We start from the raw sequence: 21,112 nt of genomic DNA, 5'->3' as shown, positions 1-21,112 counted from the left end.
CTACAAATGGGAAAAAAAAACAGGAATGGGGGTGAGTTCAGAGATAAAGAATCGGGGATCCAGAGGGGGACACTGAGCAGAGAATCCTTGGCAGTGTCCACTGCTCCTCAAAAGTGTCCAGGGAGTCAGTGAACACTGCTCAGAGGAACTCTGCCTGGAGGTGTGATCAGATAAGGGACCAGAAATAGGCCCCATGGTTGCAGAGTACCCCTCCCCCCCATCCAGGTTCCTCCTCCTGGTGTGATGGATGGCTGTACTGGCCAGCATCAGGAGGAGGCTGACAAGGAAGTCCCATGACTTTGTGGGGCCATGAATGGCGTGTGCCTGGATCAGGAGGTGCAGGGAGAAGTGCAACCAGAACCTCAGGAAGAGGTTCTGGAAAAGCCAGAAAAGGGGCTGCAACCTGACACACTCCACAAGGATGTGTGCCAGGGTCTCCCTCTCACTGCAGAAGGCACAGGTGTCAGGGGAGTTTGTGAACTATGCCAGGTATGCTCGTGGCTCTGAAGGAGCTGCTAACTAATATCCCTAGCAGGCCATGGAACCAGACTGGAGTACAGGGTGGCCCAATGGGGTTCCTCGCCCTCCTCAGGTGGCAGCACATCCCATTACCTGGTGTCGGGGCAGGACATGGGGGTGAGGAAGTGGATGGTATGAAGCCCAAGCATGTACAGATGTTCTTTGGGCACAGTTTGGAGGTGGACCAGCTGGATACCATGCAACTGGTTCAGGTGATATCGGGGGTGGCTGGGGAGGCTCTGAGGCAGGGGCCTGATGACTAGGTCCAGAGAGCCAGGGGTGAGAGGTGGGTGGGGAGCATCTGCCCACAGGACCCACACGAGAAAAGCAAGAGAAGCAGAAGTCAAGGCTGCCCTCTCCTCTTGGAGCACATGACAAGGGATGCGCAGGGTGGGCAGCTCCATGTGCTGACCGAGCATAGCAGGGTCCACCCAGTTTCTAGTCCAGGTGGTCTCCAGTTCTGGTGGTACCAACCTCTGCCACGCCAAGGGGGACTCCACCACCTGCACACGGAGATGAGCACTGTGTAGCAGGGATTCTGCTAGGAGGTCCTCCCCTTTGGCGGCCACTATGGATCTGGTCACTGGAACTAGCTTTCAGGTCCTGGTAAAAAACCAGCAGCTCAGGGGGGGAGACCTCTCAGGTGAAGGAAAAGAGAGTTGCCAGTTGTATCGGAGCCCTGGGAGGAGGCAGAGGAAGGTGTGCACCAGCATGCTCCATGCTGGACTACTAGCACTCTGAGTCTCTGCAGGGCCTGACGGCACAAGGGATGGTCCTAGCTGTGGATGTAGACCAACCGCTGTCTACCCTCCCTCCTGGGGAAGCTCAGGACACCTGCAGAGACCCAGTGCAGCCCTGGCCAAAAAGACTCCAGCATCATCTTCTGGAGCCTAGCCAGAGTTCCCTGGGGTGGAGTCAGGGTGTTGAACCAATGCCAGGTCATGGACAGGACAAGCTGGTTGAGCAACAGTGCACTCCCCCAAAAGGAAAGGCACCGCAGCAGCCCCATTCACCTCTGCCATCAATCAGCCACCCTGGCCTTGATTTTTGACCCAGTTCTCCAGCAGGGAAGGATGGGTGGCAGAAAGGTACATGCCCAGATAGAGCAGTGGGCCCGCCACCCCTCCCCAACTACCAGGTCAGAGCTCTTGACCAAATTGACCAGGGTGGAGGAGGCCATCACACAGATGGCTTGGCAAGCCTCCATCCGCACCAGGTCTCCTGGGTCCTGGGCCATAAGGACCATGACATTGCATATGCCAACGGGACCACCCGCAGGTCTGGAGCCCAAAGCAACGACCCCATCATTCTCTCACAAAGGAGAAGGAGGAAGGGCTCCATCGTGATGGTATAGAGCTGGCCGGACTGCAGGCAACCCTGATGTACCCCTCGACCAAAGATGACTAGTTTGGTGAGGGTTTAGTTGAGCTTGACCAGACACTCCAAAGAGGCATACAGCACCTGGAGGAAACCCATAAAATGGGGCACGCACAATCCATCCTATCATATGCCTTCTCCTGGTCCAGAGACAGGAGGGTAAGTGACAGACCATCTCTGCATGCAAGCTGGAGTAGGTCCTGCACATTGAGAGTTAGTGCAGAGTAGCTAGTGGGCTATAAATTCACACCTTAGTGTGTACCATTCGGGGTATTCCATACCCAAACTGTAGCTCTGTATAAAGGCTGCATTATATCAGTAATCATCCATAGAAGCTTGATTGTGAAGAACTTGAAACTAGTCACCTATTGCAACCATAGTTCTGTTCAGGAGTGCTGAAACAATTTGTATAGTGGGGTGGTGAAAGCTATTGAACCAAACTGTAAACCCTGTATATAATGGAAACCACTTCAAGCCAGAGGGTGCTGCAGCATCCCTAATTCCAGCACCTATGGTTCTGTTGTTTCCAACCTTCACACCATACAAAATAGAATTAGATCTTGAATGACTGTTAACAGGCAGAGAAATTGTGGAATTCCAATTTCAGCAAAGTGAGGGGTCTGGTGGATAATAAAGTACTCCTCCCCCCAATGATCTTAGCATCATACCATTGACTCCACTTCAGTGAAGTCTTACAGAGACAAATTCAAGCCCTGGAACCATTCATGGATCTGACTGAGGAGATTCTCTTTGTCTCTAAACCAACAATATTTGGTTATTACCAGTGATTCAAGCACTGACAGCTTACCTGTACAGCACAGTGATAGAGCCAAGAAAGCAAATATTTTGGATCAGTTCAATCATGTTGCAAAAAGGAAGGCTATAAAATTCCTAGGTGCTGGAGCTCATGTTCCGGATCTATCCATTTAGTTCAGACAAAACCCTGACAGCTGAAAATACTGGAGTCAGGAGATAAGCAGAACAGTCCTATAAATGTCAGAACTGGAGAGCTGAAAATAAAAGTGGGTGTGATGTTATCTGATTAGAGTATGACCGTGCAAATCATCGTTGCTACCACTGTTATATAATTGCAACGAATCTTATACAGTATGTGACGCATGGCCAGAAAGGGTTAAGTGGCTCGCAGGCTAAATACCCCCGAGTCAACCTTTAGAGACATGTTATAAAAGTATATAAATGGTAATTAGGGCTATTCCATCTTAGATGGGCTAGAACTTTGAAGTGCAAACCTGTATTGTTAGAGAATTAGAGGTGACACTAATTGTATGTGTGTACTTACGTCTTGTTAGATGTTAGCCATCTAAACTGACAGTTCCTGTCTGTCACTATAGCTATTGATTTAGAGATCAAAAGGGAATATTAACATTTAAATGAATCTTGGGTGAAATAATGTCATTGTCTATATGTCTCTTTAAAGTTTGTGATAAACTGCCTAGTGGATAAAATGCCATATGTTAATCTGTGTAGGTAATTACCGATGATGCTTAGGAAATAGGTAGTCTTCAAAGTTTCCATGATTGCCTATTGTTCGCCTAAGGCAGGGGTTCTCAAACTGGGGGTCAGGACGTGAGGTAATTACATGTGGGGGGGGGTTACGAGTTGTCAGCCTCCACCACAAACCCCGCTTTGCCTTCAGCATTTATAATGGTGTTAAATATATTAAAAAGTGTTTTTAATTTTTAAGGGGGTCACGCTCAGAGGCTTGCTACGTGAAAGGGGTCACCAGTACAAAAGTTTGAGAATTACTGGCCTAAGGACTCTGACCTGTCAAGAGAGAGCCTGGAACTGTATAAAAACCCCTTGGATTCTGATCCTTTTTATCTCAGATCTGCTTGATACTTCATACAGGGGAAGCTTAAGTTCTAAAATTGAGATCTCCAGTCTTAATCCGGATCACCTTGAATATGAACATTGAACTATAACCTATGGACTAATTCTGAAAGAACTCTTTGCAAATACAAAGCTCACCATCTCTACTATGAATCTGATCTCAGAACTGTACTCATGTCTGTACTCTCTCTTTTTTCTTTAATAAATTCTAGTTTAGTTAAGGATTGTCTGTAAGTGTGTATTTGGGTAAAATCTGGAATATTCATTAATGTGGGAGGTAATGTCTGATCTTTTGGGATTGGTAGAACTTTCTTGTATGATTAGATTTTCACTAATCCCCATCATATTTGATGTGAGTGTCTGGATGGAGGCCTGAGGCTGGGTTGCTTTAAGGGAACTGTGTTGGCTTCTGGGTAACCAGTGAGGTATTATAAAAGCTGTTTTGTGCTGGTTTGGTAAATCTAAGTATTGGAATATCCACCAGCTTTGGGGATTGTCTGCCCCATTCTTTGCAGTTAGTGACCTCAGTGCTGATCCCCTGGCACCCTGCTCACAGTGGAAAACAAAGCAACCTGAAAAGGTACAAGATAATTAACACAAGCGTCTGGAACTGAGGCGGGGCATGTTAATAAAAGTGATCTTATGTCCAGGCTCCCAGAAACTTCTTTTGGGGTATCTAAAATATCCTGGTTTTTCCTTTAATCAATCAACCCATTTAAAAAAACACTACAAAACATCTGTTCAACCTGTATTGCTACGCAGTGTAGAATCTGCTCTGTACTTATTGTGACAGTGGGATATGTCTTAGTCTACGAGTGGAAATAATGGACACTGCTACTGCTGAAGCATGGGCCTGGTCAATGATAACTATTGTACTGCATTCCAGACAGCCACCCTGTCTGGGAAAGATGCTTGACACCTTTGTTGAAGGACTAACAACTAAGAACCTTCAACACTGCAATCTGGTGCAATGACTCTGGTTGTCTCTCAACAGCTGGCCTGGTCCCCTTGTACAATGAGTTTTCTATACCAGGACCTACAGTGGGGAAGGGGAAAGCATGAGTGGTGGGTCTGTAGCTTCAGTCTGAGCACATGGCTTAGCACTGTAGGCCCTATTTAAGACTGGGGTTCTGCTCTGAGTAGGAGGCCTACCATCACCCCACATAAAAAGGACTTGCAGGAGAGAGAGTATCGGAGGTACTCTGCCCACCCTGAAATGCTGACAAACCTGAGATTCACAAAAGGGGTCAACACAGACATGCAGGTCAAGTCTTTTGTTATTTTCAAAGGTCTGTAACTCTTGACTGTTGGAAGAGTAATGTTTCTGTGGTTAAGAAAATTCTTTTGCTAAGCCTGTGCTCCTTGCTTTTCCACCATGTTGTCCCTGAAGGGATTAAACTAGAAGTCCAGTGTCCACAATCTAGGTAGGGTTTGAGAAAGCAGTTGTAAGTGACTGGGGGAGGGGGGCGGCTTGAGGTCTCAAACACTGGTTGAGGGATCTAGGGCAGATGGACGGTGACATCCTGAGGAAGGGTGTCAAAGAGGTCAGAGAGAGTGTGTGCCCTGGATCCCCAAGACTAGAAACAGTGACTAGAATCTGCCCCGTTGACTTGGAAGCATGTGGGACATAGCAACTGGGTCCATTTGCAACAGATTGATGACACATAGTTGGGCCAGGTTGTAACACCATGGGGGAAAAAACAGGCATAAAGGGAACAGACAAGTTGAACGAGAGCAGACACTAAAATTGTTCTTGAGTTTCATGAGTTTATTTAGAACACTCTTACCAAGAAAAATCCTTCACCAGGAGAAATGTGCAAATATCACTGAGTCACAAGCTAGCAGTGATGACGGCACACTTCTGTTTTGTATAGTGTACTTTTGATTTTAGTATGACTTTTGTTTCGTGACTCTAAAAAGAAATGCCAAACAAGTGATCCAGTTTTTTATTTTGAAAATAGGGTCACTTGAAATATCGACTGATCCTTAGTGTGAAGTTATTGACAATAATAGTGGAGGTGTATTGTAATATGAGTCCACTCTGCCACGGACAAATGATGCAGCGAGGGTGGAAATCGCTTTCCAATCACTGTCTTACACTACTGAGGAAATTTCTTAGAATTGTTGGAGATATTTTTTGGCAGTCAGTCCTCTGCATGCATGTGTCCAAATGATGCAGAAAGTTCTGTGTTCTTACAACCTAACTTGCCATTAGTTAATTGTAAGTATCTAGTTCTAATGGACAGGGCGTTTTTGAGTCTTTGAAGCAAGCTGAGCACTTTAATGTCTGTTTAATAAGCATTCGCCACTGTGTGTCATCTTTAGGCTTGATGGAATTCAATTTTATTTTTTATTTCAATTAATATCAATGTTTATTTTAAAGCATTTTAAAAGATTTTTATTTACTTTTCCATAGTTGTGGGAAACTATTGGGGGAGGGTCAGACAATTATTTAATGAAAATAAGTGTTAAGATTCAAAAAGATAAAGCTTTATAACTGTTAAAACACGAACTGTCAACATCACATGTCAAACCATACAACCTACGGGCATGTCTATACTGTGGGAGCTACACTTGTACCACTGTAGTCTAGAGGTTTCCTACCTGAGTGTGGGTAATCACCTCCCTGAGCAGCAGTAGATCGGATGACTGACAGAAGAATTGTTTTTTTCTGTGAATTTTTCCCACCCATCCCCTGAAGCAATGTACCTAGGTTGACCTACATTTTAAAAGTAGGCTAAAGCTAAATATCCTTAAATCAAACCAATAATTACTCAAGAAGCGTCTTTCTTACTTTGCCATCTGTCAAGTTGGATTATTATAGACAAATATTTTTTTCCTCAGTTTGTGTGCGTACAGTGAAAAGTTGGTGCAACTGATCTACCTCCCCACCTGGTCTCTCTAATATCCTGGGAGCAACAGGCTACACCTCCACCGTCTACAGTGAAACTGACATTTATCGATAAAAATCAAATCTAGCGAACCCTCGTCATGTTTTATTAATATAACATCATAAGGGGAGCAGATACCCCTCCTATGCTTTGAACTGAACCAGTAGGAGTTTCCCCTGCTCTGCCTTCCACTTATAACGCACCCCAGGGAAGGGTAGAGCTCCGGGGGAGGGGTGGATGGGACTGGGCTGCATCGGATGCAGGGGGACAGCCCGTGGGGTGAGGGAGAAGCGGTTTGGGGCGGGAAGGAAGGAAGGGGAAGCAGACGCAGCAGCCCAGGGCAGGAAGCAAATCTCCCCCTTTCTAGCCTGTGGGAGCTCCAGCTTTTCCCTGCCCCTCTGAGCCTGGGCTGCCCTTAAACTCGGCTCTAGCTCGTGAAGGGCTGGGAGTCGGGACTAATTCAGGGCCCTCAGCCTGCACTGGAGCGAGGTCTCTGAGTGCGGGGCGCAGGCCCACGGACGGGCTGGGCCCTCCACGCGGCTGGGCCCTCCACGCAGCCCGGCCCCCCACTCTGGGGTGCTCCGGGCACGGCTGCCGGGCGGGGCCCGTGCTGCGGACATAGAGCGCAGCCCGCGGGGCGCTCGCTCCGGGCTGGGGCGGGGCCGGGCTCCTTGCTCAGTGGGGGCGGAGCGCGCTGCCTGCCGGCCCGCCCGCCTGCCGAGCGCCCCGGGCCGCAGCGAGCCGCGCTGGTGCTGCTGGCGGCGCCCGGACGGAGCTGGCGGAGGTGAGAGGGCGGCGGGGGCCGGGAGCTCCCTGCTGCCGGCCTTTGGCGGCCTCTGCTCTGGGGCCGGGCGGCGGCAGAGGGAGCAGCCGCTTCTCTGCAGCCCCTGCCCTGGAGCGCCGGGGGAGCCGCCCGGGATTTGGGGCGGGGGCGTCTCTGCCGAGCCCCGGGTGCGGGTGAGCCAGAGCCGGGCTGGCCCCAGCCTTGCTCTGCCCCGCGGCTCCTCTCCCTTGAACGCCCGCCTCCAAGCGAAGCCCCCGGGAAGTGCCTGGGCTCCCGGGAAGCAGCAGGAACTGTTAGAGGAGCCTCTGTAGGAACTGTTGTGATCTAGCTGAAAGCAGGCTGGCTGAGAAAGGCCTCTGGATGCCCGAAGCCAGCATAGGTGCTGGAACTAGGGGTGGCCTGCACCCCCCTGGCCTGAAGTGGTTTCCATCATAGATAGGGCGGGTTTACAGGTTTGGATCAATGGCTCTCCACACCCCCACTATACAAATTGTTCCAGCAGCCCTGGAAGCCGGTGGTTTTCTACATTTTTTCATTTGCAGAGCCCTAAAAAATTTCAGATGGAGGTGTGGACCCATCTGGAAATCACAGACATAGTTTGCAGACTCTTAAGGGTCCTTGGACCACAGGCTGAAAATCAGTGCCATAACCTACAGCCCTGTGGGTTGTTACCCTGGAGCTTCACAGCCAGGAACTGTGCATCTGTCAGCTTATCCTTGTGTGCAGGGTTTAATTAATTTACTGCATGCTTACATTACCATTAAATTGGTGGCAAGTGAAATTAGGGAGGGTAGGGTGCATCACCAACAGAAGGATGCATTAACTGATTTGGTTAGGGACTGGCCCTTATGAATAATTTCACAAAAAACGGTGCCATTTCTTGAGCTTTTTTGAACTTGTCATCAATACAAGGCCATATGGAGGTGGGATGACAGGAGTTAGTGTCTCTGTTTTATTTTGGAATAGATGCCATTAAATCGGTTGAAGTTTAGATTCTTTCTGAAACCAGGCTTTTTCGTGTTCATATTTCAGTATTTGATGTTAGTTTCTAGACCAATTTCTTACCGTTGTCCCCAAATGCTACTTACCAATCAAACTGTATTTATCTAATGGTAAAGAATATCACGTAAAAAGATGTTTAGGGAAACAGTGGATATGTGCAAACAGATACTTACATTGTCAAGTTTTCAAAGTTGTGTATTTTGTCATTTTGTGAATTGCTACTTTGATTTACAGAGAGCAGCTCTCTTTCTGCACTGACTTCAGTATGGTATGTCTCAATTGTTAATAGCAACTATGACATTTCTTATCTGGAGCCACAAATTTGGATACATTGCTTGCTGTTGTAAAGAGCAGAATAAAGAGTTGTAAAGAGTAGTATTCACAAATTTGGATACACTGTGTGCTCTTGTAAAGGGTTTTGAGTTTGAAAACTCAGTGTCTAGTACGGCTGTGGGAAAAACTGATTTTTTTGGTTCACAGACAGTTCCAAAAAAACAGAAATTTGGCTTGACTAAAACCATTTGGAATTTTGTTGTGAATTGAAAAAGGAATGCAATGTTGAATTGAATATTTTATTTTGTTTTGGGGGCATATTTAACCTTTGGCTTTTTTAAAATAAAAGCAAAGGAAATGAAGGGCTAGATTAATAAAACTGGTGATGTCAGGTCTGCCTTTGTACTAAAAGGCTAGTGGTTAAGGCACTCACCTGGGATGTGAGAAACCCAGACTTGAATTCCTGCTCAGGAGCAGAGACTGGAGCTGGGGGCCTTCCCCCTCTTAAGTGAGTGCCCTAACCTTGGGCAACAGAGACATCCTCACTCTTTCTGTGAATCTAGCCCACCCATTTTTTTTTTCAAATTTGCAACTAGTTTTGGTGACCTGAAACTATATTTTTTCAGTGAATAAACTATTCAGCCAAAAATTTGGATCTATCTCAAGTGTCTGGGTTAAATTTAGTTGTATTTTAGTTGAATTTATTATTTGATTTGGATTTGATTTGTATGTTTGCATGACTAGAATGTCTTCGTTTACATTTCTTGGTTATACTGCTTATAAAGCATTAGATTCCTTGCTAGTCAGTGATTTTTATTTTAGGTTTGCATTGTCTACCTACAAATACTGTATCACTGTGCTCAAACACAGGTAGGAAATCATATTTAGAAAGTAAAATTGTAGCAGTACTGCACTCTTTCCATGTAATGTTTGGAAGTATTTGTAACAGGAAATGGGATAAATTTTGGAATTAACCTTTGAAATCCCCTAAAAATTACCAAAAACCATATATTTGAAATGACTAATAAGGAGACTTAATTTTGGTTAACGGACAGTGACCCAGGATCTGAAGTTGTCCTTAATACTTTACTGCTTTCTTTGCTATGTTGTCCAGTGTAAGCAAATAAGTCCAGAATGCTGAATCTGTAACAAGATAGATTGGAATTATACATAGTTAGAATGGCTTTTTTTCAAATAACCTACACATAATTTATGCTGTCACTTTGAAGTTGACTATATAATGATTGATGCAAGGAGTGGTGGAAGTAAGGGAGTCCCTGCTACAGGAGACAACCACCCCCAAAAAAGTGAGTAGCTCCAGTTTGACTTTGACTCTGCGTCTACTCGTAGCTGTCCCAGAAAAGTCAGTAGTGTGAAACTGAATTGACTTTTAACAATCACACTGAATACTGGCAATTAAATCTATCAGTTGTGTTAATTTTCCGCTTCTGCTTGGCAAAGCACTGAGCATAGTCAGTGCAAACTCAGGAGACAACAATGTCTTGGTTTACGTTTGTAAGGTTATTTTTAACCATAAGAGCTAGAAATTTAATATTTTAAATGAATGCTGAAATTTTTCAGAAAAGTATAGCATTGGCCCTTACACTCACTAGAGACAGCATCATAGTTGCCACTTTCAAGGGGATTTTGTCAATATCCAGTATCAAGTATTGATTAGAGTGAGGTATTGGTGGGGTAAGAGATTGTCAGGTTTCCATTTGCAAATCTGCTAGTGCACATCAAATTTGACAAGCAACCCTGTTATTCCAGTCTTGGATCTCTGTTCTAAAAATGGCTTGTGGTAATAAGATATTAGCTAGAAGCCAGACTGAGCCCATAAAATTAGTGTCATTTGCAGTCATGGCCATCTATGGGAATCTATCCCAAATGTGTAGGATTTCATCAGGGACTTTAGCAAAAATATGAGTCTCTTTCCCCCCATCCTCCTTCATTACTTGGTTTTTACACATTTGGCCACATTTCTATATTAGTCTCAGAAGAGGGTGTTTCTAAAGCAAGTTAAGACTGGAGAGTGATGATGTGCTTACCTATCATATCAATTGCAAAATCAAAACATTTAAAAGCAAGGAAGTTAACCGGACTCTCCAAATCTTAAGTGGCCAGCATAATAAAACCACCATTTACCACAGAAAATAAAGTTAATTTAATCCTTAATTCAGACCCATGGATATTTTAAAGTATCTTTGTTATCTAAATTTTTTCTCTTAAGAGATAGTGTTAAGTGAGAAATACTGCTATGCTGTAAAATTTTTTGAGTAAATTATTTGTAATGGCTGTTCCTTGAGAAGAATACAAATAATTTAATAGGTTAGGGATACTCTTCCAAGCTCTGCCCACTTAATGCCAAAATGAGGCACTGCATGTCTTAAAGTTTGGCAATGCACAGGAGGTTATTGAGGGCATTGCATAGATGGGGTTCCCAACTGTGAGTATTGAAGGGACACACATTCCTATTCTATGCCAACCACATCACCCCAAAATCTTTTGATAAGTCTGCATTGCAACTGGGAGGTGTGATTGCAGCATGTGTAGACATACCTTTAGCTAGATCAAAAGTGGCTCAAATAACAATAGTAGTGAAGCTGTGGCAGCATAACCTGGGAACATAATAAAGTTTAAGCTACTTTAGACCTAGCTAGATCAAAGCTAGTTCAGGTATGTCTACGTGTGCTGCAATCACACCTCCCAGTTGCAGTATAGAAAGACTATTGATCAACAGGAAGGGGTATCTCTCCATGGTGCTGCAAGGCCTGATTGATCACCTATAGTACCAGAAGATTCACCTGCAGTACCAGAACTTTAGCTGAGACTAGTGCTGTATTTGTTTACATGGGGAAAGCTTCCAAACATTTCAAAAAGGAATCAATCACAAACAAAATTTTTTTTCCTTCCGAGTAATTGGCAGGGATCCTACACAATTGCTTGGTAAGGTATACCAAGGCCCTTGTGCCTTTGTGACCTTGAAAGAGTATTTCTTTTTCCTGGTGTGAGATTGTCTTCAGCGCAAAAAAGACAAGACTGTCAATATTCACGAATATCTTCCCTCATAGTGATCCACCATCCTAGAGGGACAACTGTTGGAGTGTCTTTTCAGTTCCCTCATGTCCTCCCACGCGGGAATCATGAACCAAACGAATGAGCTCTCTTCTTAGAGCCGTAGGCATCACCCACATCTTTGATGTACATTCGAATCCCATCAATTATTTCAACATTTCCTTAAAAGATTTGTAAGGTGAATTCTCAGGCAGAGCATTATTCCCAATCCAACCTGCACCTACAACTCCTTGGGTCATTAACCCAGGCATTTATTAAATAGTCTGACCGAAAACCTGATCCAGCTATGTCAAGGTTCAGGATGTTATTCCAAATCTAAGAGAATTTATTGAATTCTCTTAGGTTTGGAATAACATCCTGAATCTTTTCCTTTTAGGAGGCCACAGGTGCTAGATTAAGGATGTGTTTTACTAGAATTGATTAGTTTCAGAGTAGCAGCCATGTTAGTCTGTATTCGTAAAAAGAAAAGGAGTACTCGTGGCACCTTAGAGACTAACCAGTTTATTTAAGCATAAGCTTTCGTGAGCTACAGCTCACTTCATCGGATGCATGCAGTGGAAAATACAGTGGGGAGATTTGTACACAAAGAGAGCATGAAACAGTGGGTGTTACCCTACACGCTGTAAGGAGAGTGATCACTTAAGGTGAGCTATTAGCATCAGGAGAGCGGGGGGAAAAACCTTTTGTAGTGATAATCAAGGTGGGCCATTTCCCGCAGTTGACAAGAACGTCTGAGGAACAGTGGGGTGGGGGGAATAAACATGGGGAAATAGTTTTACTTTGTGTAATGACCCATCCACTCCCAGTCTCTATTCAAGCCTAAGTTAATTGTGTCCAGTTTGCAAATTAATTTCAATTCAGCAGTCTCTCGTTGGAGTCTGTTTTTGAAGTTTTTTTGTTGAAGAATTGCAACTTTTAGATCTGTAATCGAGTGGCTCAAGAGATTGAAGTGTTCTCCAACTGGTTTTTGAATGTTATAATTCTTGACGTCTGATTTGTGTCCATTTATTTTTTTACGTAGAGACTGTCCAGTTTGACCAATGTACATGGCAGAGGGGCATTGCTGGCACATGATGGCATATATCACATTGGTAGATGTGCAGGTGAACAAGCCTATGATAGTGTGATTGATGTGGTTAGGCCCTATGATGGTGTCCCCTGAATAGATATGTGGACACAGTTGGCAATGGGCTTTGTTGCAAAGATTGGTTCCTGGATTAGTGGTTCTGTTGTGTGGTGTGTGGTTGCTGGTGAGTATTTGCTTTAGGTTGGGGGGCTGTCTGTAACCAAGGACTGGCCTGTCTCCCAAGATCTGTGAGAGTGATGGGACGTCCTTCAGGATAGGTTGTAGATCCTTGATGATGCGTTTGAGAAGTTTTAGTTGGGGGCTGAAGGTGATGGCTAGTGACGTTCTGTTATTTTCTTTGTTGGGCCTGTCCTGTAGTAAGTGACTTCTGGGTACTCTTCTGGCTCTGCAAGTCTGTTTCTTCACTTCAGCAGGTGGGTATTGAAGTTGTAAGAATGCTTGATAGAGATCTTGTAGATGTTTGTCTCTGTCTGAGGGGTTGGAGCAAATGCGGTTGTATCGTAGAGCTTGGCTGTAGACAATGGATCGTGTGGTCTGGTCTGGATGAAAGCTGGAGGCAAGTAGGTAGGAGTAGCGGTCAGTAGGTTTCTGGTATAGGGTGGTGTTTATGTGCCCATCGCTTATTAGCAATGTAGTGTCCAGGAAGTGGATCTCTTGTGTGGACTGGTCCAGACTGAGGTTGATGGTGGGATGAAAATTGTTGAAATCATGGTGGAATTCCTCAAGGGCTTCTTTTCCATGGGTCCAGATGATGAAGATGTCATCAATGTAGTGCAAGTAGAGTAGGGGCATTAGGGGACGAGAACTGAGGAAGCGTTGTTCTAAGTCAGCCATAAAAATGTTGACATACTGTGGGCCATGCGGGTACCCATTGCAGTGCTGCTGATTTGAAGGTATACATTGTCCCCAAATGTGAAATAGTTATGGGTGAGGACAAAGTCACAAAGTTCAGCCACCAGGTTTGCCATGACGTTATCGGGGATACTGTTTCTGATGGCTTGTTGTCCATCTTTGTGTGGAATGTTGGTGTAGAGGTCTTCTGCATCCATAGTGGCCAGGATGGTGTGTTCAGGAAGATGGCCGTTGGATTGTAGTTTCCTCAGGAAGTCAGTGGTGTCTCGAAGATAGCTGGGAGTGCTGGTTGCGTAGGGCCTGAGGAGGGAGTCTACATAGCCAGACAATCCTGCTGTCAGGGTGCCAATGCCTGAGATGATGGGGCGCCCAGGACTTCCAGGTTTATGGATCTTGCGTAGCAGATAGAATACCCCAGATCGGGGTTCCAGAAGTGTATCTAGGCCCGTTGCCAACTGTGTCCACATATCTATTCAGGGGACACCATCATAGGGCCTAACCACATCAACCACACTATCAGAGGCTCGTTCACCTACACATCTACCAGTGTGATATATGCCATCATGTGCCAGCAATGCCCCTCTGCCATGTACATTGGTCAAACTGGACAGTCTCTACGTAAAAGAATAAATGGACACAAATCAGACGTTAAGAATTATAACATTCAAAAACCAGTTGGAGAACACTTCAATCTCTTGAGCCACTCGATTACACACCTAAAAGTTACAATTCTTCAACAAAAAAACTTCAAAACAGACTCCAACAAGAGACTGCTGAATTGAAATTAATTTGCAAACTGGACACAATTAACTTAGGCTTGAATAGAGACTGGGAGTGGATGGGTCATTACACAAAGTAAACTATTTCCCCTTGTTTATTCCCCACCCTCCACCCCCACCCCACTGTTCCTCAGACGTTCTTGTGAACTGCTGGAAATGGCTCACCTTGATTATCACTACAAAAGGTTCCCCCCCATCCCTGCTCTCCTGCTGCTAATAGCTCACCTTAAGTGATCACTCTCGTTACAGTGTGTATGGTAACACCCATTGTTTCATGTTCTCTATGTATATAAATCTCCCCACTGTATTTTCCACTGAATGCATCCGATGAAGTGAGCTGTAGCTCACGAAAGCTTATGCTCAAATAAATTGGTTAGTCTCTAAGGTGCCACAAGTACTCCTTTTCTGTTTATAATTGATTACACACTGACAAATCTTTTCCTGCTGCTCCTTACTTAGCCAGCCAGACTGGTTTCTGTTTTTGGATGGCTCATGGATCAGTTTTACTGTGAGCCTTAACCTTTTTTAATCAAAGGGGGCTTATGTAAACAAAAGACTAACTCAACCATATTAGATACTAAAATAGGGTATTTTTTCATGGAGCCATCAGTAGAGGTAAAACCACTTCTAAGCCAGAAAAGTAAAAATTCTGTTAAGGAGTTGTACACCCAAACAGTGTCTGAATACGGTATAACTGCATAATTTTCCAGCTATGCATATCTCTTTGGGACATGGCTCATGTAATTCTGGAATCACATGGGGTTCTTTCCCCAAATCTTTTACCACTGTTTGACAAATCAGCTTGTTAGTCAGATCTAAAATTAACCTGTGCTTCATCAGAAAATCTTCTCCCAACAGGCTGTGTGGTTTTGGTAACTTTGCCAGAGAAAACACACCTCCTGCATAAAACTCCTATGTGGGCTATCAGTGGGTGTGGTAGGCTGTTTCATAAAGGTTTCAAAAGACATGACTCCTCTTCCTGCCAGTGGTGACATGGCTGAGTGAGGATCATTTAATACAGATATATTTGCATCTGGTATCAACAATAAACATTATCTTGTGACCCCTTATGAGAGCTGACAGTTAGTCTCCCTGCTCTGTCTGTACCTAAGGAGGACATTATACGACATGATGGAGTCTGGTGGCATGGTTGTGAATGTGTATACTCTCCCTCTCCCCCTCACCTTACTTGGTTTCTGGAGCCACAGGCCTGATTAACTGGTCCAGAAAACCAGGTATCCCATTCCAGTAGAAAGGAGGAAGCTGCTGGATTTCTGATTACTCTTCCTCATTAGGATCCAGTTGCTTGTGTAACCACTTCAGTTCCTTCACTTGAGCTACAAAGGCAACATTCGTATGGCGAATATCTGCCACTGTTTCATCTCACTGATTCAGTGAATCAGATTGGGCAGGGGCCCACAGGCTCCACTGATCCCCCCACCCCACCCCAAAATGACTTAGGAGTTTTTGAATCTTGATTTAGTGAAGGATTAGGGTTTTAACAGGTCATAGGACTGATTAGGTTCATAAGAGTTTCTGTGCTCTAAGCTTCTGGTTTTTAAACCTTAGCAGAAGCCTATGTTGGGGCTGACTGGGAGCTTTTCTTTAGTCTGAGAAGTCTCAAACCTCCACTCTATTGGTCAAGACTTGGTTGCAGGAGCATGGCTGGGTGCTTCAACCCATTCACGTCCTGCTGCAGCTACAGGAAACTTTCTGTTTTTACCCCTCGTTGGTTGCACAGTCTCTTCAATGACTATCTCAGCAGCTTTGGTCATCAGCTCCAACATTAGGGTCAGTGCTGATTCCTTGTTCATATGCGAATCTTCTTTCTTTTTAATAGCAGGCAAAACATTATTAATTAATAAATCTACTTATTCAGGAAAATCCCCTTGCATGTTAGTGCTATCCCAAGCTCCAGCTGTCTTTTCATGATAGGCACGAGGAAACATCTTTCTTTTAATATTTACTAACTGTGCCATCCCAGCCTGTACTGGATATAAAATCTCTTCCAATTTATCCAGCATTTCAGCAAAATCCTTAGCTCCTGACTGAAAATGTGGTGGGAGAACATACCATAAAGAAGGCTCCCCTGACATTTGTAAAACCTTAAATCAATACCTATTATCCGATTGAAACATTTGACTATTACTCACAGTTCTCCTAGTGTGCAGGGCAATTAGATCACCCTTTTTAAACAGACCAACATTTTTAGTTACCAAATCCAATGTTTTAACATCCACTACTGCCACAGGACGATGTCCCTCGTTTGATCTCTCTGGATCTTCCCTTTCCACTTTTGAGGTACTACTGTTTAATACCCTATCTGGGGAAGATAGGCTGGGGGTTTGAAAATGAGACACTTGTGCTGTACCAGATTCTGCATACAAAGGGTTACAAAATCCACTCCCATTTCACCTATCTAGTAGTGCTCTTGCGGTTTCATAACAGTAGTAGATTGCAGGATGCTTTGTTCAGCAGTGGTTTTTTTTTAAAAAAAAAAATCTTATAATTTGAAGGGACGGAACATTTGGTGCTGCTCACACTTCACCCACAGGATCAAGGAAAAGGTAATCTGTTCTAAAATCTGGAACAGAAACCACCCCCCCACCCCCCCACCCCCGTTGCTCCAGCAATGAAATTACAGGTCTTATCACAATCCAAACTGTCCTCCCTTGAGCTGCTCTCTGAGTCAGAATCTGTTTGATTTCTCAGTCTTTGAGTTGTGGACCTGGTCAACACTATACTATACTTCTGTTCCGGTTCCTCCTCTGTCTTATGTCCCTGGGAAATCAGAGTGCCAGGTTTAATCTCTGACAAGTCTTCACTAAAAAACTGAGTATCTTCCTTCATTTCCAAAAATATCCAATCATCTTCTAAAATAGGATTATGCATTATGTACTCCTGGCATACATTTTTGGATTCTCTTTGGGCTGGAATCAATGCAGGTAGAGGGAAGGTGCGCAATCACTAGTGGATGTTTCCCAGTGGTCCTTTGGATTTTTTAGGAATCAAAGGGTAGGTGCTCAATCCCCACCCAGTACCTAATTTAGGGTCTTCAGTCACCCTGCACTGGAATCAAATTTTTTTTCCGATGAAGGGAAAAAGTGCCTCAACTTCCTGAACACCCATTTGTGCACCATAATGCTGGTAACCTATCATCTTTTAAATACCCCTCTTAGAGTCTCCAGACTGGAATCAATACAGGTGGGGGTAGAGACATGATCATTTTCTACACACCCTCTTCAGTCTTGGGACATGTAAGCGGAAGGAAGAAACACGGTCAACTTTCTAAGCACCTCTTTGGCAGCCAGATAAGATGCCCTTGTGGAGGTCTTCGGCCTCTTTGTGGATTGGATTTTTAAGTAAGTGATAAATTACCTCATTAGGGGTCTTTGGCTTTTCTGTGAGCCAGAATTAAGAAGGGGGTAGGAAACGTGGTCAACCCTGCCCTCCTGTTTGGCACCAGAATCAAAGGCTAGTGTGCTGTCACCAGCCTTGGAAGTCTCAGAGGAAAACTCTCTCTGGCCAGTCCCTACAGCCTGTTTAAATTTGTGGGGGATTCAAGACGCAAGCTTAACTGATTGTCGGTATCTGGCTGTTCTTGGGTGGTCTCGGATCTATGTCCTTGAGCTACTACTGGGCTTCTATAACTTTTAATACCACCAAAAATCAAATCATATATTTAAAAATCAGTTCTTTTGTATAATGCGAAAAATATTTTAGTTGCAGTTGTTAACAAGAGACAAAAACAATTCCACAGTCTTTCAAAACAATCTTGCATCTGTTTTACAAAACTTAAGGATTCTAAGTTAAGTGAGAAGCAAGAACTGCTCTTTTAAAGCCTTCCTGACTTTCCTACTTCCCAACAAACCCCAAAATCACTCAGTCATAAATTTCACAGTCCTGGGTTTTGGCAGTAACTGTAACCTTAGATTTATATGTTCCCAATTAATATTTTAAAAATAAGGAATAAAACCAAACTAAGTGATCTCTATAATCATCCTGGAGGCTCGACCCTTAAAAAAAAATTCACTGCAATTTTACTGGAGGACTGTGAGTGATCAAATTAAAAAAACTTAGCTTAACCGACTTATGTATAAAATAAACAGGCATTGCAATATAACCATACGCTGCACTGATACTCCCATTTTAAGATGTAATGATGCATTTAGGGGTGATTACTTCCTAAATGAGGAGAACGGGTATAATCTTTTCTCTAATGATATCTCGACGGTGGATGGGTGCGCCTAATCTGAAATCAGCATATTTCTGTTTTTATAATCAAATATAATAACACCCCTTAATTAATTAGCACTAAAGCCACCTACATATATTTATATGGTAAATTAATTTACCATATCTGTATTTCCGCTACCATAATTAAATATTTTCTGCTTTCTCACTGGCTATTCCACACTAAATGTCATCCTAATTAACCTCCCATAAATGCCATAGAAATAACTATCAATATAGATAATATTTTGGAAAATGCTAACATTTTATTTAAAACACTTGTAAAAACCAGCAAGGACTAAAACTTGTTTACATGTTTGGTTATGTCCTAACTTATCTTCAGCTTGCCTTCGAATTGTCTCACTTCACTTTACTCCTATTTTCCCAGGCCTTGCTTGACTATTGTCAAGCCTACTTTTAAGAAATAGATTTTTTTGGGCCTACTTACATTTCTGTATAAACATAAACAAGCATCATCTCTATTGGCTACATGGAAGAGAAACTTGATCGTCTGCAGGTTATCTGCTCCTGAAAACTCCAGTTCAAAGACCTCCAAACTATAGAAGGGAGGGACTGAACTTTTCATGCGGGTGTTAGTTCTCAGCTAAGGCTGTTTTGAACTTGTGACAACAAAAGAGACCTCTCTGTGGGGTGTGTGCCAGAGCTCATATTGAAGACAGTTGGGGTGATTTCTGGGAAGCTTATTAGCATATGTGCAGATTCTTTTATTGATTTTAATATGTTTTCTTTGTAATGTTTATGCCCTAAGTATAAATATGCTTGCTTAGGAAGTGCTGTGTGGTAACTTGTAATTGTGGCATTGCACTATTAACAGTTTCTGAAGAGAAAGCAAGCACGCCTGTCTTTTGCTGGAAATAACACAGTGAAGCCAGGGAACTTTTCTTCAGCCTGGAAATAACCTGGTCAGGAAGGGGAGAGATGCATGTCTCCACCCAATAAAGGCAATGGTTAGGGAGCTGGAACCCTGAGAGTGGGGGCCCTTGCTGAACTCTATGTCTACACTGCAATTAAAACCCCCTGGCTGGCCTGTGCCAGCTGACTCGGGCTAAGGGGCTATTTAATTGCAGTGTAGACATTCAGACTTGGGCTGGAGCCTGAGGCCAATGTTTACACCACAATATGCTCCTGTGATAAACTCAAATATTAATAAACTTATTGTTGCTATTGAACTACCTAATAGAACAAGGTTTAGATGGAAGACCTTTAGTACAGTCAGATTAGGTTATTGAGTTATTGGCATATCTAAATCTTGCTGTTTTTGTGGAATGCTATTTCTAGTACGTTTTGTGTTTTGTTTTATGTTATGCTCTTATAATTACAGCAGAATATAATCTTGTTTAGTTACATACATTGGGTCATTTCATTGAATTTAAGATCTCTAGGCACTGTGAGTTGTTGCAGGAGTGTGGGAGCTGCAGGAACTAGGGGTTTCCTTCCTCCTTCCTGGATCTTCTAAACCTTCTAAGCTTCTTTTCCTGATCCCAGCAGCGTCTGCAGCACTTTGAACTTCAAGAAAGTTACTTTCCCTCTATCTGTTATAGTCACAAACAGAATTAGCTGTTTTCACTGTAAAAATACATTTCTGCAGTATTTCATTGTTAACTGTATCAAAAATGCAGCTTATCCTACTATGACTGGATCTATCCATCATATTTCAACAGGTCTGGTATTTAAATTAACAATTTGTTGAAGTGAAGGGGGAAAACAGATACTTCCTTAGTAGTAACATTGCTGTCTGATTGCAAACAAAACTGCATCAGTTCACATTTAAGGTATCTTTGTACCTGGAAAACATTTTTTTTTTTTTTTAAATGGGAAGCTTTGGTGCTGGTGTACCTAATTTTCCAAGAGTTTATGGATCCACTGGACTTTCAGATTCTTTCTCTCTCTCCCCCGTGCCCCCATCCATGGATATATATTTACTGTTCTTGATGCTTCTTTTGACCTAAGTATCTAGGTGTGAAAGCTTAAAGTGCTAAGGGCTTGCCTAAACACACAAACTGCATGAGTATATATAAAATCCCTTTTTAAAACTGATTTTTGTTAAGCCTGTGCAAGCCCCTGTGTGAACAAACTTAAATCAGTTTGCTCCTGGTTTATATTGATTTAGCTTAATTTGGTAACTGAGCTAAATTATTTTCATAGATTAAGACCACAAGGAACAACTATGATCTCATTTGACCTCCTGCAAAACATAAGACAAAGAATCTTGCCCAATAACTTCTACATCAAGCCCCTAATTTCTGCTTGACCTATAGCATGTCTTTCGGGAAGACATCCTGTCTTGATTTAAATATGTCAAGTTAACCTGGTGCAGTTTTTATGTATAGATCCCACTGGATTGTCTAGTTCTTCATCCTCCAGGGTG

The 21,112-nt window shown here is 43.5% G+C and overlaps 1 protein-coding gene across 1 annotated transcript in view; it reads left to right on the top strand.

The window, feature by feature from the left end:
- Positions 1 to 21,112, top strand: part of LOC144258957 (interleukin-1 receptor type 1-like) — a 79,932-nt gene that overhangs the window by 20,195 nt on the left and 38,625 nt on the right. The window lies entirely within an intron of this gene.

The sequence above is a fragment of the Eretmochelys imbricata genome, chromosome 1, assembly GCF_965152235.1.
Source record: "Eretmochelys imbricata isolate rEreImb1 chromosome 1, rEreImb1.hap1, whole genome shotgun sequence".
Taxonomy (NCBI): Eukaryota; Metazoa; Chordata; order Testudines; family Cheloniidae; genus Eretmochelys; species Eretmochelys imbricata.
This window is presented reverse-complemented; position numbering and strand designations above follow the sequence as displayed.